The sequence below is a fragment of the Delphinus delphis genome, chromosome 14 (genome assembly GCF_949987515.2).
Source record: "Delphinus delphis chromosome 14, mDelDel1.2, whole genome shotgun sequence".
Lineage (NCBI taxonomy): Eukaryota > Metazoa > Chordata > Mammalia > Artiodactyla > Delphinidae > Delphinus > Delphinus delphis.
In genome coordinates, this window is record NC_082696.1 from 22,260,666 (window position 1) to 22,274,291 (window position 13,626).

The window sequence follows — 13,626 nt, forward strand, 5'->3', positions numbered from 1 at the left end:
CTTCGTTTCTGATTTTTCCTCTGTTCCACTGCAGGACTCTTTCAGCCTACACAGTGGCCAACCTCACCCCCTCCCTCTTTCAACTGTGCTGCAGCCTCATCCATCAGGAATTCGAATAAAAGTAAAACTGGAAAGTTCTCCTTTACCATCAACATTATTCTCAGTTCATTTCAATCTTATTCCGATTGCAGGTTTGAAGCACCTCAGCTGCGTGGGAGAAAGCAAACTGAACTGGGACTCTTTTAAGACTTGAGCAGATTAGAAATTTTTTCAAGTATGGATTTTCCTTGTCTTAAAAAAACAATCAAAAACACTTTCATCCTTTTGAAAAAACTCTTGCAGATTTTCATACTGAATAATGTTGATGTAAAACAAATAGACTGCCATTTATTTCTCCAGCAAAAAAAAGAAAAGAAAAGAAAAAAAAAGGGTGTTATTCTGGATCAGCATAGTGTTGCAATTCACTGTATGCAACCCTGGCAAGCCACATGCATGTCTTGCAGGACAAGGGAAGAAGTACTTTTATAGAGGAGAAAAGGAAGTTGGGAGGACTACTGTAAACAAAGAGTCCATGGCTTTTCATTGGCTGAATTATTGCCAGGAAAGAAGAGGAGTCATACTTCTTCCTGTTGGGCTCTGCTGTCTTCTCAGGGCCTGAGAGCTCCCCCTTCTGGTCTCCCAACTCTAATTGAAGTTTCTGTTTAATAATTTTTTACAATAATAATAAAAATATGCAACTGCTTTTCAAACTAAGAAAACTTGTGACAACATGGATGGACCTGGAGGGCATTATGCTAAGTAAAATGAGTCAGACAGAGAAAGACAAATGTGTACCTCAATTATATATGGAATCTGAAAAATAAAACCAAAACACCAAAACCAACCAAACAAAAACCCCAAACTCATAGACGCCGTCGGCCGTCTATATCTTTGGGCTCCTCATCTGCAGGTTCAAACAACCACAGCTTGAAAATACTTGAAAAAAAATCCCAGAATGCTCTAAAAAGCAAAACTTGAATTTGCTGTGTTAGCAACTATTTACACAGCATTTATTGTTATTTTATTTATTTATTTATTTATGTTAACATCTTTATTGTATTATAATTGCTTTACAATGGTGTGTTAGTTTCTGCTGTATAACGAAGTGAGTCAGCTATACGTATACATATATCCCCATATTCCCTCCGTCTTGCGTCTCCCTCTCACCCTCCATATCTCATCCCTCTAGGTGGTCACAAAGAACCTAGATGATCTCCCTGAGCTATGCGGCTGCTTCTCACTACCTATTTTGCATTTGGTAGTGTATATATGTCAAAGCCACTCTCTCACTTCGTCCCACTTTACCCTTCCCCCTCCCCATGTCCTCAAGTCCATGCCTGCTTGTTTATTCCTGTCCTGCCCCTAGGTTCTTCAGAACTATTTTTTTTTTTTTTAGATTCCATATATATGTGTTAGCATGCAGTATTTTTTTTTCTCTTTCTGACCTACTTCACTCTGTATGACAGACTCTAGGCCTATCCACCTCACTACAAATAACTCAGTTTTGCTTCTTCTTATGGCTGAGTAATATTCCATTGTATATATGTGCGACATCTTCATTATCCATTCATCTGTCGACGGACACTTAGGTTGCTTCCGTGTCCTGGCTATTGTAAATAGAGCTGCAATGAACACTGTGGTACATGACTCTTTTTGAATTATGGTTTTCTCAGGGTATATGCCCAGTAGTGGGATTGCTGGGTCATATGGTAGTTCTATTTTTAGTTTTTTAAAGAACCTCCATACTGTTCTCCATAGTGGCTGTATCAGTTTACATTCCCACCAATGGTGCAAGAGGGTTCCCTTTTCTCCACACCTCTCCAGCATTTATTGTTTGTAGACATTTTGGTGATAGCCATTCTGACAGGTGTGAGGTGATATCTCATTGTAGTTTTGATTTGCATTTCTCTAATGATTAGTGAGGTGGAGCATCCTTTCATGTGTTTGTGGGCCATCTGTATATCTTCTTTGGAGAAACGTCTATTTAGGTCTTCTGCCCATTTTTGGATTGGGTTGTTTGTTTTTTGATACTGAGCTGCATGAGCTGCTTCTATATTTTGGAGATTAATCCTTTGTCATTTGCAAATTTTTCTCCTATTCTGAGGGTTGTCTTTTCATCTTGTCTATGGTTTCCTTTGCTGTGCAAAAGCTTTTAAGTTTCATTAGGTCCCATTTGTTTAGTTTTGTTTTTATTTCCATTTCTCTAGGAGGTGGGTCAAAAAGGATCTTGCTGTGATTTATGTCATAGAGTGTTCTATGTTTTCCTCTAAGGATTTTATATTGTCTGGCCTTACATTTAGGTCTTTAATCCATTTTGAGTTTATTTTTGTGTGTGATGTTAGGAAGTGATCTAATTTCATTCTTTTACATGTAGATGTCCAGTTTTCCCAGCACCACTTATTGAAGAAGCTGTCTTTCCTCCATTGTATAGTCTTACCTACTTTATCAAAGATAAGGTAACCAGATGTGCATGGGTTTATCTCAGGGCTTTCTATCCTGTTCCATTGATCTATATTTTTGTTTTTGTGCCAGTGCCATACTGTCTTGATTTGTAGTATAGTCTGAAGTCAAGGAGCCTGATTCCTCCAGCTCCATTTTTCTTTCTCAAGATTGTTTTAGCTATTCAGGGTCTTTTGTGTTTCCATACAAATTGTGAAATTTTTTGTTCTAGTTCTGTGACAAATGCCACTAGTAGTTAGATAGGGATTGCATTGAATCTGTAGACTGCCTTGGGTAGTATAGTCATTTTCACAATGTTGATTCTTCCAATCCGAGAACATGGTATACCTCTCCATCTGTTTGTATCATCTTTAATTTCTTTCATCAGTGTCTTATAGTTTTCTGCATACAGGTCTTTTGTCTCCTTAGGTAGGTTTATTCCTAGGTATTTTAATCATTTTGTTGTAATTGTAAATGGGAGTGTTTCATTCATTTCTGTTTCAGATTTTGCAACATTTTTGTGTCAGAATGCAAGAGATTTCTGTGCGTTAGTTTTGTATCCTGCTATTTTACCAAATTCATTGATTAGCTCTAGTAGTTTTCTGGTAGCATCTTTAGTATTCTCTACATATAGTATCATGTCATCTGCAAACAGTGACAGCTTTACTTCTTCTTTTCCAATTTTGATTCCTTTCATTTCTTTTTCTCCTCTGATTACTGTGGCTAAAACTTCCAAAACTATATTGAATAATAGTGGTGAGAGTGGACAACCTTGTCTTGTTCCTGATCTTAGAGGAAATGGTTTCAGTTTTTCACCATTGAGAACGATGTGGGCTGTGGGTTTGTCATATATGGTCTTTATTATGTTGAGGTAAGTTCCCTCTATGCCTACTTTCTGGAGGGTTTTTATCATAAATGAGTGGTGAATTTTGTTGAAAGCTTTTTCTGCATCTATTGAGATCATATGGTTTTTATCTTTCAATTTGTTAATATGGTTTATCACATTGACTGATTTGCATATATTGAAGAATCCTTGCATTCCTGGGATAAACCCCACTTGATCAGGGTGTATGATCCTTTTAATGAGCTGTTGGATTCTGTTTGCTAGTATTTGGTTGAAGATTTCTGCATCTATATTCATCAGTGATATTGGCCTGTAGTTTTCTTTCTTTGTGACATCTTTGTCTGGTTTTGGTATCAAGGTGATGGTGGCCTCACCTCTTAGAATGTGTTTGGGAGTGTTCCTCCCTGTGCTATATTTTGGAAGAGTTTGGCAAGGATACGTGTTAGCTCTTCTCTAAATGTTTGTTAGAATTCACCTGTGAAACCACCTTGTCCTGAGCTTTTGTTTGTTGGAAGATTTTTAAATCACAGTTTCAATTTCAGTGCTTGTGATTGGTCTGTTTATATTTTCTATCTCTTCCTGATTCAGTCTCAGAAGGTAATGCTTTTCTAAGAATTTGTCCATTTCTTCCAGGTTCTCCATTTTATTGGCATATAGTTGCTTGTAGTAATCTCTCATGATCCGTTGTATTTCTGCAGTGTCTGTTGTTACTTCTCCTTTTGCATTTCTAATTCTATTGATTTCAGTCTTCTCCCTTTTTTTCTTGATGAGTCTGGCTAATGGTTTATCAATTTTGTTTATCTTCTCAAAGAACCAGCTTTTATTTTATTGATCCTTGCTATTGCTTCCTTCATTTCTTTTTCATTTATTTCTGATCTGATCTTTATGATTTCTTTCCTTCTGATAACTTTGGAGCTTTTTTGTTCTTCCTTCTCTATTTGCTTTAGGTGTAAGGTTAGATGGTTTATTTCAGATGTTTCTTGTTTATTGAGGTAGGATTATATTACTATAAACTTCCCTCTTAGAACTGCTTTTGCTGCATCCCATAGGTTTTGGGTGGTTGTGTTTTCCTTGTCATTTGTTTCTAGGTATTTTTTGTTTCTTCTTGGATTTCTTCAGTGATCTCTTGGTTATTGAGTAGTGTATTGTTTAGCCTGCATGTGTTTGTATTTTTTACAGATATTTTCCTGTAGTTGATACCTAGTCTTATAGCGTTGTGGTCGGCAAATATACTTGAAACAATTTCAATATTCTTAAACTTACCAGGGCTTGATTTTTTGACCCAAGATATGATCTATCCTGGAGAATGTTCCATGAGCACTTGAGAAGAAAGTGTATTCTGTTGTTTTTGGATGGAATGTCCTATAAATATCAATTAAGTCTATCTTGTTTAATGTGTCATTTAAAGCCTTTTTTTCCTTATTTATTTTCATTTTGGATGATTTGTCCATTGGTGAAAGTGGGGTGCGTAAAGTCCCTTACTGTTATTGTGTTCCTTTTGATTTCCCCTTTTATGGCTGTTAGCATTTGCCTTATGTACTGATGTGCTCCTACGTTGGGTGCATAAATATTTACAATTGTTATATCTTCTTCTTGGATTGATCCCTTGATCATTATGTTACGTTCTGCTTTGTCTCTTGTAATAGTCTTTATTTTAAAGTGTATTTTGTGTGATATGAGAATTGCTACTCCAGCTTTCTTTTGATTTCCATTTGCATCGAATATGTTTTTCCATCCCCTCACTTTCAGTCTGTATGTGTCTGAAGTGCATCTCTTGTAGACAGCATATAAATGGTTCTTGTTTTTGTATCCACTCAGCCAGTCTATGACTTTTGGCTGGAGTGTTTAATCCATTTAAATTTAAGGTAATTATCAATATGTATGTTTCTATTACCATTTTCTTAATTGTTTTGGGTTTGTTATTGTAGGTCTTTTCCTTCTCTTGTGTTTCCTGCCTAGAGAAGTTCCTTTAGCTTTTGTTGTAAAGCTGGTTTGGTGGTGCTGAATTCTCTTAGCTTTTGCTTGTCTGTAAAGGTTTTAACTTCTCCGTAGAATCTCAGTGAGATCCTTGCTAGGTAGAGTAATCTTGGTTGTAGGTTTTTCCCTTTCATCACTTTAAATATGTCCTGCCCCTCCCTTCCGGCTTGCAGTTTCTGCTGAAAGATAGGCTGTTAACCTTATGGGGTATCCCTTGTATGTCATCTGTTGCTTTTCCCTTGCTGCTTTTAATATATTTTATTTGTATTTAATTTTTGATAGTTTGATTAATATATGTCTTGGCATGTTTCTCTTCGGATTTAACCCATAGGGGACTCTTTGTGCTTCCTGGACTTGATTGATTATTTCCTTTCCCATATTATGGAAGTTTTCAACTATAATCTCTTCAAATATTTTCTCAGTCCCTTTCTTTTTCTCTTCTTCTTCTGGGACCCCTATAATTAAAATGTTGGTGTGTTTAATGTTGTCCCAGAGGTCTCAGAAACTGTTTTCAATTGTTTTCATTCTTTTTTCTTTTTTCTGCTGTGTGGTAGTTATTTTCATGATTTTTTCCTCCAGTTCAGTTATCTGTTATTCTGCTTCAGTTATTTTGTTATTGAATCCTTCTAGAGGATTTTACATTTCATTTATTGTGTTCTCATCATTGTTTTTTTGGTCTTTATTTCTTCTAGGTCCTTGTTAAGTGTTTCTTATATTTTCTCTATTCTACTTCCAAGATTTTGGATCATCTTTACTATCATTACTCTGAATTCTTTTTCAGATAGACTGTGTATTTCCTCTTCATTTGTTTGGTCTGGTGGGTTTTTACCTTGCTCCTTCATCTGCTGTGTGTTTCACTGTCTTCTCATTTTGCTTAACTTACTGTGTTTGGGGTCTCCTTTCTGCAGGCTGCAGGTTTATAGTTCCCGTTGCTTTTGGTGTCTGCCCCTAGTGGTTAAGTTTGGTTCAGTGGTTTGTGTCAGCTTCCTGGTGGAGGGAACTGGTGCCTGTGTTCTGGTGGATGAGTCTGGATCTTGTCTTTCTGGTGGGAAGGACCGCATCTGGTGGTGTGTTTTGTGGTGTCTGTGAACTTATTATGATTTTAGGCAGCCCCTTTGCTAATGAGTGGGGTTGTTTTCCTGTCTTGCTAGTTGTTTGGCATGGGGTTTCCAGCACTGTAGCTTGCTGGTCGTTGAGTGGAGTTGGGTCTCAGCATTGAGACTGAGATCTCTGGGAGAGCTTTCACTGATTGATATTACATGGGGCTGGGAAGTCTCTGGTGGACCAATGTCCTGAACTCGGCTCTCCCACCTAGAGGCTCAGGCCTGACATCTGGCTGGAGCACCAAGAACCTGTCAGCCACACAGCTCAGAAGAAAAGGGAGAAAAGAAAAAAAGAAAGAAAGAAAGAAAAAGGAAATAAAATAAAGTTATTAAAAAAATATTGTTAACATAAAAAAAATAAAAAAGTAAAAATTAAAGAAACAAAAGAGCAAGCAAACCAATAAACAAATCCACCAATGATAACAAGTGATAAAATCTATACTAAAATAAACGGACAGACAGAACCTAGGACAAGTGGTAAAAGCAAACCTATACAGACAAAATCACTGAAAGAAGCATACACATACACACTCAAAAGGAGAAAAAGAAAAAATATATATATATAAAAGGAAGAGAGAAACCAAATCAATAAACAAATCTACCAATGATAATAAGCTCTAAATAGTAAACTAAGATAAACATAAAACTAGAAACAAATTAGATGCAGAAAGCAAACCCCAAGTCTACAGTTGCTTCCAAAGTCCACTGCCTCAGTTTTGGGATGATTTGTTGTCTATTCAGGTATTCTACAGATGTAGGGTACGTCAAGTTGATAGTGGAGATATAATCTGCTGTTCCTGAGGCTGCTGGGAGAAATTTCCCTTTCTCTTCTTTGTTCGCACAGCTCTTGGGGTTCAGCTTTTTGTTTGGCCCTGGCTCTACATGTAGGTTGCCCTCTGGTGTCTGTTCTTCACCCAGACAGGAGGGTTTTAAAGGAGTGGCTGATCCATGGGCTCTGGCTCACTGAGGCCAGGGAGTGGGAGGGGTACAGGTTATGGGGCCAGCCTGCAGCGGCAGAGGCCAGTTTGACATTGCACCAGCTTGAGGCGTGCTGTGTGTTCTCCTGGGGAATTTGTCCCTGGATCACGTGACCCTGGCAGTAGTGAGCTGCACAGACTCCTGGGAGGGGAGGTGTGGATGGTGACCTGTGCTTGCACACAGGCTTCTTGGTGGCTGTAGCAGCAGCCTTAGTGCTTCATGCCTGTCTCTGGTGTCCGCACTGATAGCCTCAGCTCACACCCATCTCTGGAGCTTGTTTAGGCAGTGCTCTGACTCCTCTCTCCTCGCACACCCCAAAACAATGGTGTCTTGCCTCTTAGGCAGTTCCAGACTTTTTCCTGGGCTCCCTCCCAGCTAGCTGTGGTGCACTAGCTCCCTTCAGGCTTTGTTCACGCAGCCAACCCCAGTCCTCTCCCTGGGATCTGACCTCTGAAGCGGGAACCTCAGCTCCCAGCCCACACCCGCCCCAGCAGACAAGCCTCTCAAGCTGGTGAGTGCTGGTTGGCACTGATCCTCTGTGCGGGAATCTCTCTGCTTTGCCCTCCGCATCCCTATTGCTGTGCTCTCCTTGGTGGCTCTGAAGTTCTCCCTGCCCACCCCCCGTCTCCACCAGTGAAGGGGCTTCCTAGTGTGTAGAAACCTTTCCTCCTTCCCAGCTCCGTCCCAGAGGTGCAGGTCCCGTCCATATTCTTTTGTCTCTGTTTTTCCTTTTTTCTTTTGCTCTACGCAGGTACATGGGGAGGTTCTTGCCTTTTGGGAAGTCTGAGGTCTTCTGCCAGCGTTCAGTAGGTGTTTCACATGTAGATGTCTTTTTGATGTATTTGTGGGGAGGAAGCTGATCTTCATGTCTTACTCCTCCGCCATCTTGAAGGTCCTTCTAGGTTCTTTTTTACCATCATCTTTATTAAATAAATGTGGCATTACAGTAATACAAAAGCTCTATTCTATTTCATAACTAAATTCTTGATCAATTCAAAGAAAATAATCAGCTAAACTGGACATTTGCCTTTTTGTTAACAAACAGCAAATTTAGTGAACATTTCCCAGCCTTGACAATGTTTCCCTGGGACTAATTTAATAAACTAGCTTATTAGCCTTAGTCTCTCTTTTCACAGATGTTTGTTGCTAAAGCAGCATGAAGAGTGAGCACTGGGGTTTTTTACTTTGTTCTGTTGTTGGGATTCAACTGAGTTTGAATATCCGAAATAAAAAATCTGTTGTAGTGAATATTTTTATAAGCCTCAGTTGTAGAGGCTTTCTAAGCATTTCACAAAACCTAAAAGCAATGAAAGAGAAAGAGAAATCAAATTTGACTCATCTAAAATTTAAATTTTTTCTTACTATATACATATGAAAGCACAGATAAGGATGAAATACAAACTGGAAACATACTTGCAATATACATGAAAAACAAAGAATTGATATCCCTATGCAAAGAGCATGTGCAAATTAATGTAATAAAACTAAACCTCCATAGAAAGATTGGCAATGAACATGAAAGACAATGGGCTCCCAAAGAACTGAAAATAGTCAGCTTCACTAATAATAAAAGAAGTGCCAATTAAAAATGAAATGGGGAGTTTCCTGGAGGTCCAGTGGTTGGGACCCTGGGCTTCCACTGTTGGGGTCCCGGGTTTGATCCCTGGTCGGGAAGCTAGCATCCCACAAGATGTGGGGTGCAGCCAGAAAGAAAAAAGAAAAGAAAGGAAATATACTTTGCAAAGGTAAAAATATGAATAATACCAAATGCTGCAATGTAGAGGACATTGGGAAAAGGGCTCTATTACATATCCTTGATGGGGCTGTGACTTGACATAACCTTTCTGGGAGCAGATAGAAAATATATTTAAGAATGTAAAATATGCAAATTCTTTGATCCAGCAATCCTACTCACATAAATATCTATCCCCCAAATAAACACCTAAATGGCAAAAGATATACCCACATTTATGTTTGTTGAATAATTGTCAATTATAACAGCAGACAGGGAAGATATTAATTAAATTATGACAAACATAAAATTGAGTACTATGTTGCACTACAATTGATGACATATACTTTTATTGTGGTGATGTGAAAAAATATAATAGATATTGCTAAATAAAAAGAATCAGGATATAGAATTCCGAGTGGTATTACATGATATAAAGATCTTACAAATATATAATCGTGTAGAAAGGGAGCATATTTATCAAAATGTTTACAGTGGTTATCTCTGGGGCTTGAGGTGGTTTTTCACTTACTACTTTGTTCTTTCCTAATATGTTGGATTATTTTTCCCACTGAGAATGAGTTATTTTTCCAAAATAAGAAGGTATACATCTCATATCTGTGAAAATCAACCTACGATGATTTGAATACTAGAGTTTGTTCGCAAAATCTGATTCCTCTTCCTCCTGGGCACATAGCTATACTGCATTTGTCATCCTCCTTTGCAGTTAGGTGTGGTCATGTGACAAATTCTTTCAATAGAATTTGAGTGGAAATGATGTGTACAACTTCTGGGGAAAAACTTTTAAGAAGAGGGTGTATCACCGCCAAGTTCTTTTCCCCATTCCTCCAGCTGTATATTGATGATAAAAAGCCTCTGGGGGATGAGAGAGCCACAAGACAGAAGCAGCCTGGGCCCATCACTCACCACTTGCAATACTATGTTGAAAAAAAGTGGCTAGAGTGGGCATCCTTGTTTTGTTCCTGATCTTAGAAGAACAGGTTTCAACTTTTTTACCATTGATTGTGATGTTGGCTCTGGGCTTGTTATATATGGCCTTTATTATGTGGAGGTACATTGTCTCTATACCTTCTTTGTTGAGAGTTTTTTTCATAAATGGATATTGAATTTTGTCAAATGCTTTCTCTGCACCTATAGAGATGATCATATGATTTTTGTCCTTCATTTTGTTAACGTTGTGTATCACATTGACTGATTTGTGAATATTGAACCATTCTTGCATCCCTGGAATAAATCCCACTTGATCAAGGTGTATGATATTTTTAATTGAATTCAGTTTGTTGATATTTTGATGAGAATTTTTGCATCCATGTTTATCAGTGATATTGGCCTATATTTTTTTTTCTTGAGGCTCCTTGTCTGCTTTTCGTAGTATGCTATTTTCTACTATATTAAAATTAATTTAAAAAATCAGAACGGTCAAGTGCTGTTTGCATCTCCAATAGGTATTTCCTCTCTTTTGTCACCACTTACCATACAATGCCCAGCATTTAGGAAGTTTTTAGTTATATGACAATACCAATAAAATGCTGGTCTCAGTTGAGGGTTGCTATTAAAGATGTGAGATATTTTTCAGATGTGAGAATATACAATTGCTTTAGTGAAAAAGTAAGTCCAAACTTTAGGAAGCACAACTTAAATGTTTATTGATTTTTCAGCTGCATTTTAGCATCACTTTACTTTTTCTACATTTTAGAAAACTCCCTGCAAGACATTCTGAAAATCTCCCATGTGATAATAGATGTCATTTAACACAACTTTCTGTACCTGAGGCAGAATGTGCATCTCTATTAATGAGAAATATTAGTTTTGAATTCCTGAAAATGCATCAAGGTTCATAAAGTACGGAAAGAAGATGTATCACTTAACTTAGACCTTGCGCAGTGGAAAGCTGGCAACATTACAGTTTTGGCATTCCATTTTGTCCAAGGCCCAGATATTATACTTTATTATACACTGTATGTTCTTGACTTCAACAAAACTAGCGTGTCTGTCTTTCATTACCCAAAGAAGTGAGTCCTGGGAAGTAATGATTAGATTACTCTATGTATATTTTCAAAAGCAAATTGATCAGTGATTTACAATTTTATAATGTTTGCATTGACGGTTTTAATTAAAATTTTTTTAAATACCCACAAGTACACATTTAACAAGACTGCTTGTTACAAGAGCATATGGAGGTTGTGCTGATAAGTGTTTTGTAAGTTTTAACCAGCAGCAGACAAATGATGCTGCTGTTGACATAGGTATACTTGTTGCTTTTTACATGGTGTAGTTTTACGTAAGGGAAGAAACAAGTCTTTTGGAATAAGAATTTCTTTTTTTTCTGATAGACTCCAAAGCAACAGATAAGAATGGCACCAGTAAAATTGTACCAGGCATTTCCCTAGAACTTTACAGAACACAAATATCATTATCAATTTTAATTAACAAGATAATTCAAAAGGTGCTTATTTACACTTAACAAGTAGGAAAATGGAAACACTTTTTAAAGTCATTTTGGCATCAACATTTTATACCAGGATTAGAAACAGACCCCCAGAATTCCAACAAAGGAATCATCAGAGACCCTATCACTACTGGGAATGGGAAACACATCTCCTTTGGCACATGTCCTCTTTATTGGATTTTCATTTTTTTACAACAATTCCCTGCATGATATTTTAGTAGCTGCTGGGTTCATTTGGAAGCCTGTAAAGTAACAATGTCAATTAAAGGAATTAAAATCACTCTTCCCTTGGCTCTCATTCCTGCATGAATGAGTTTCATATGTGAATGTAATCCAGACACGGAAATGGTGGAAGCCAGAAAAAATAAGAACCACTGAGAAAGAAAAGTACTGAGAAAAAGCCAAGTCTGAAGGAGAACTGTGCTTGTGATTTTGCTACAAAAATATTTACTGGAACATTTGGACCATTGTCAAAAATATATATATATATTTACCTTTGGGGTCCCAGTAGACATTGACTGATGTCAATGTCAGATTACCTAAGGTTTTCCTTTTAATTGTAGCAACAGACACTACTACTAGGCAAGGTTTTTAACCTGTACTTGTGCATGAACATCTTTGGTGAAGTTCTCAGAATAATATTTTAAATGAATAATATAAATAATATACTAGATTTCTATTGCTGCCATAACTACTTACCACAAACTTAGTGGCTTAAACAGCACAAATTTATTATCCAACAGTTCTGAAGATCAGAAGTCTGATAGAAGTCTTACTGGGCTAAAATTAAGGTGCTAACAGGGCTGTGTTCCTCTTTGGAGTATCTAGGGCAGAATCTGTTTCGTAGCCTCTTCCAGTTCCTAGAGGCCATCCACATTCCTTGGCTCATGGCTCCCTTTTCTCATCTTCCCTTTCCTCATCTTTCAATTTGCCTGCAAAGGCAAATCAAGTTCTTTTCATGTCCCCCTTTTTCACTACTACTGGGAAAGATTCTCTTTTTTTATTTTTATTTATTTATTTTACTTTGTTTTGTTGTTTTTTTCGGTATGCGGGCCTCACTGTTGTGGCCTCTCCAGTTGCGGAGCACAGGCTCAGCGTCCATGGCTCACGGGCCCAGCTGCTCTGCAGCATGTGGGATCTTCGCGGACTGGGGCACGAACCCGTGTCCCCCGCATTGGCAGGCGGACTCTCAACCACTGCGCCACTAGGGAAGTCCGGCATTTCAATTCTTAAACTACTTGAGGAAGCTGAATAATACTAGAAACTTGAATTCAGTCCTAATGAAGTGTTAAAAGCTTTAATAATGTTGATGAAGGTGATATAAACTCTTTGATTCACAAACTCTTAAAGACGGTAGAGGTCCCCTAGAGGTGATCTAATCCAATCCTTCCATTTTTACTAAGGATGGAATTGAGACCCAGGAGAGATGCATTTACTTGATCAGTATCACAAAACTGATTAGTGAAAGAGGAAAAAAGAAGAAACTCCAACTTTCAGAGCAAGAATCTTTTCATATAATAGATCTTGTTCTGAGGACTAGCTCAAAAAGACTAAGCACAATTCTTGAAATTTGTCATTTTCACCTAAATATGTATGTAAATACAGTTTGAATCATTAATTGATTAACTGGTCAATCACTTCATACATATTCACCCATTACTACTCTTAAAAGCTCTCAAAGCTCCACTGAGGAACAGAGATGTGTATTACTTTATTTATAGAGATCCAAGCTCATCAGGGTGGTAAGAAACATACGCATGAAAGATATATAACATCTCAAGGCAATGTATGATAAAATGCCAAATCAGTGAGAGAGAAAAAGGTCCCTTGATTGAGAAAAAAAACATATTTACTGTTTTAACTTCTAGCTGAAATTTACCATTCTTTGTAAATATAAATATAAACAACAAACCACAGTGGTATGAGCAATTCCAGTGACTCTGTTACCAATAAAAATTACAGATATTTTCATACCTCATCACAGTCATTGCAGTTGTTACTGATACATTGAAAAATCATCTACACTCACCGCTATTTTGAATTT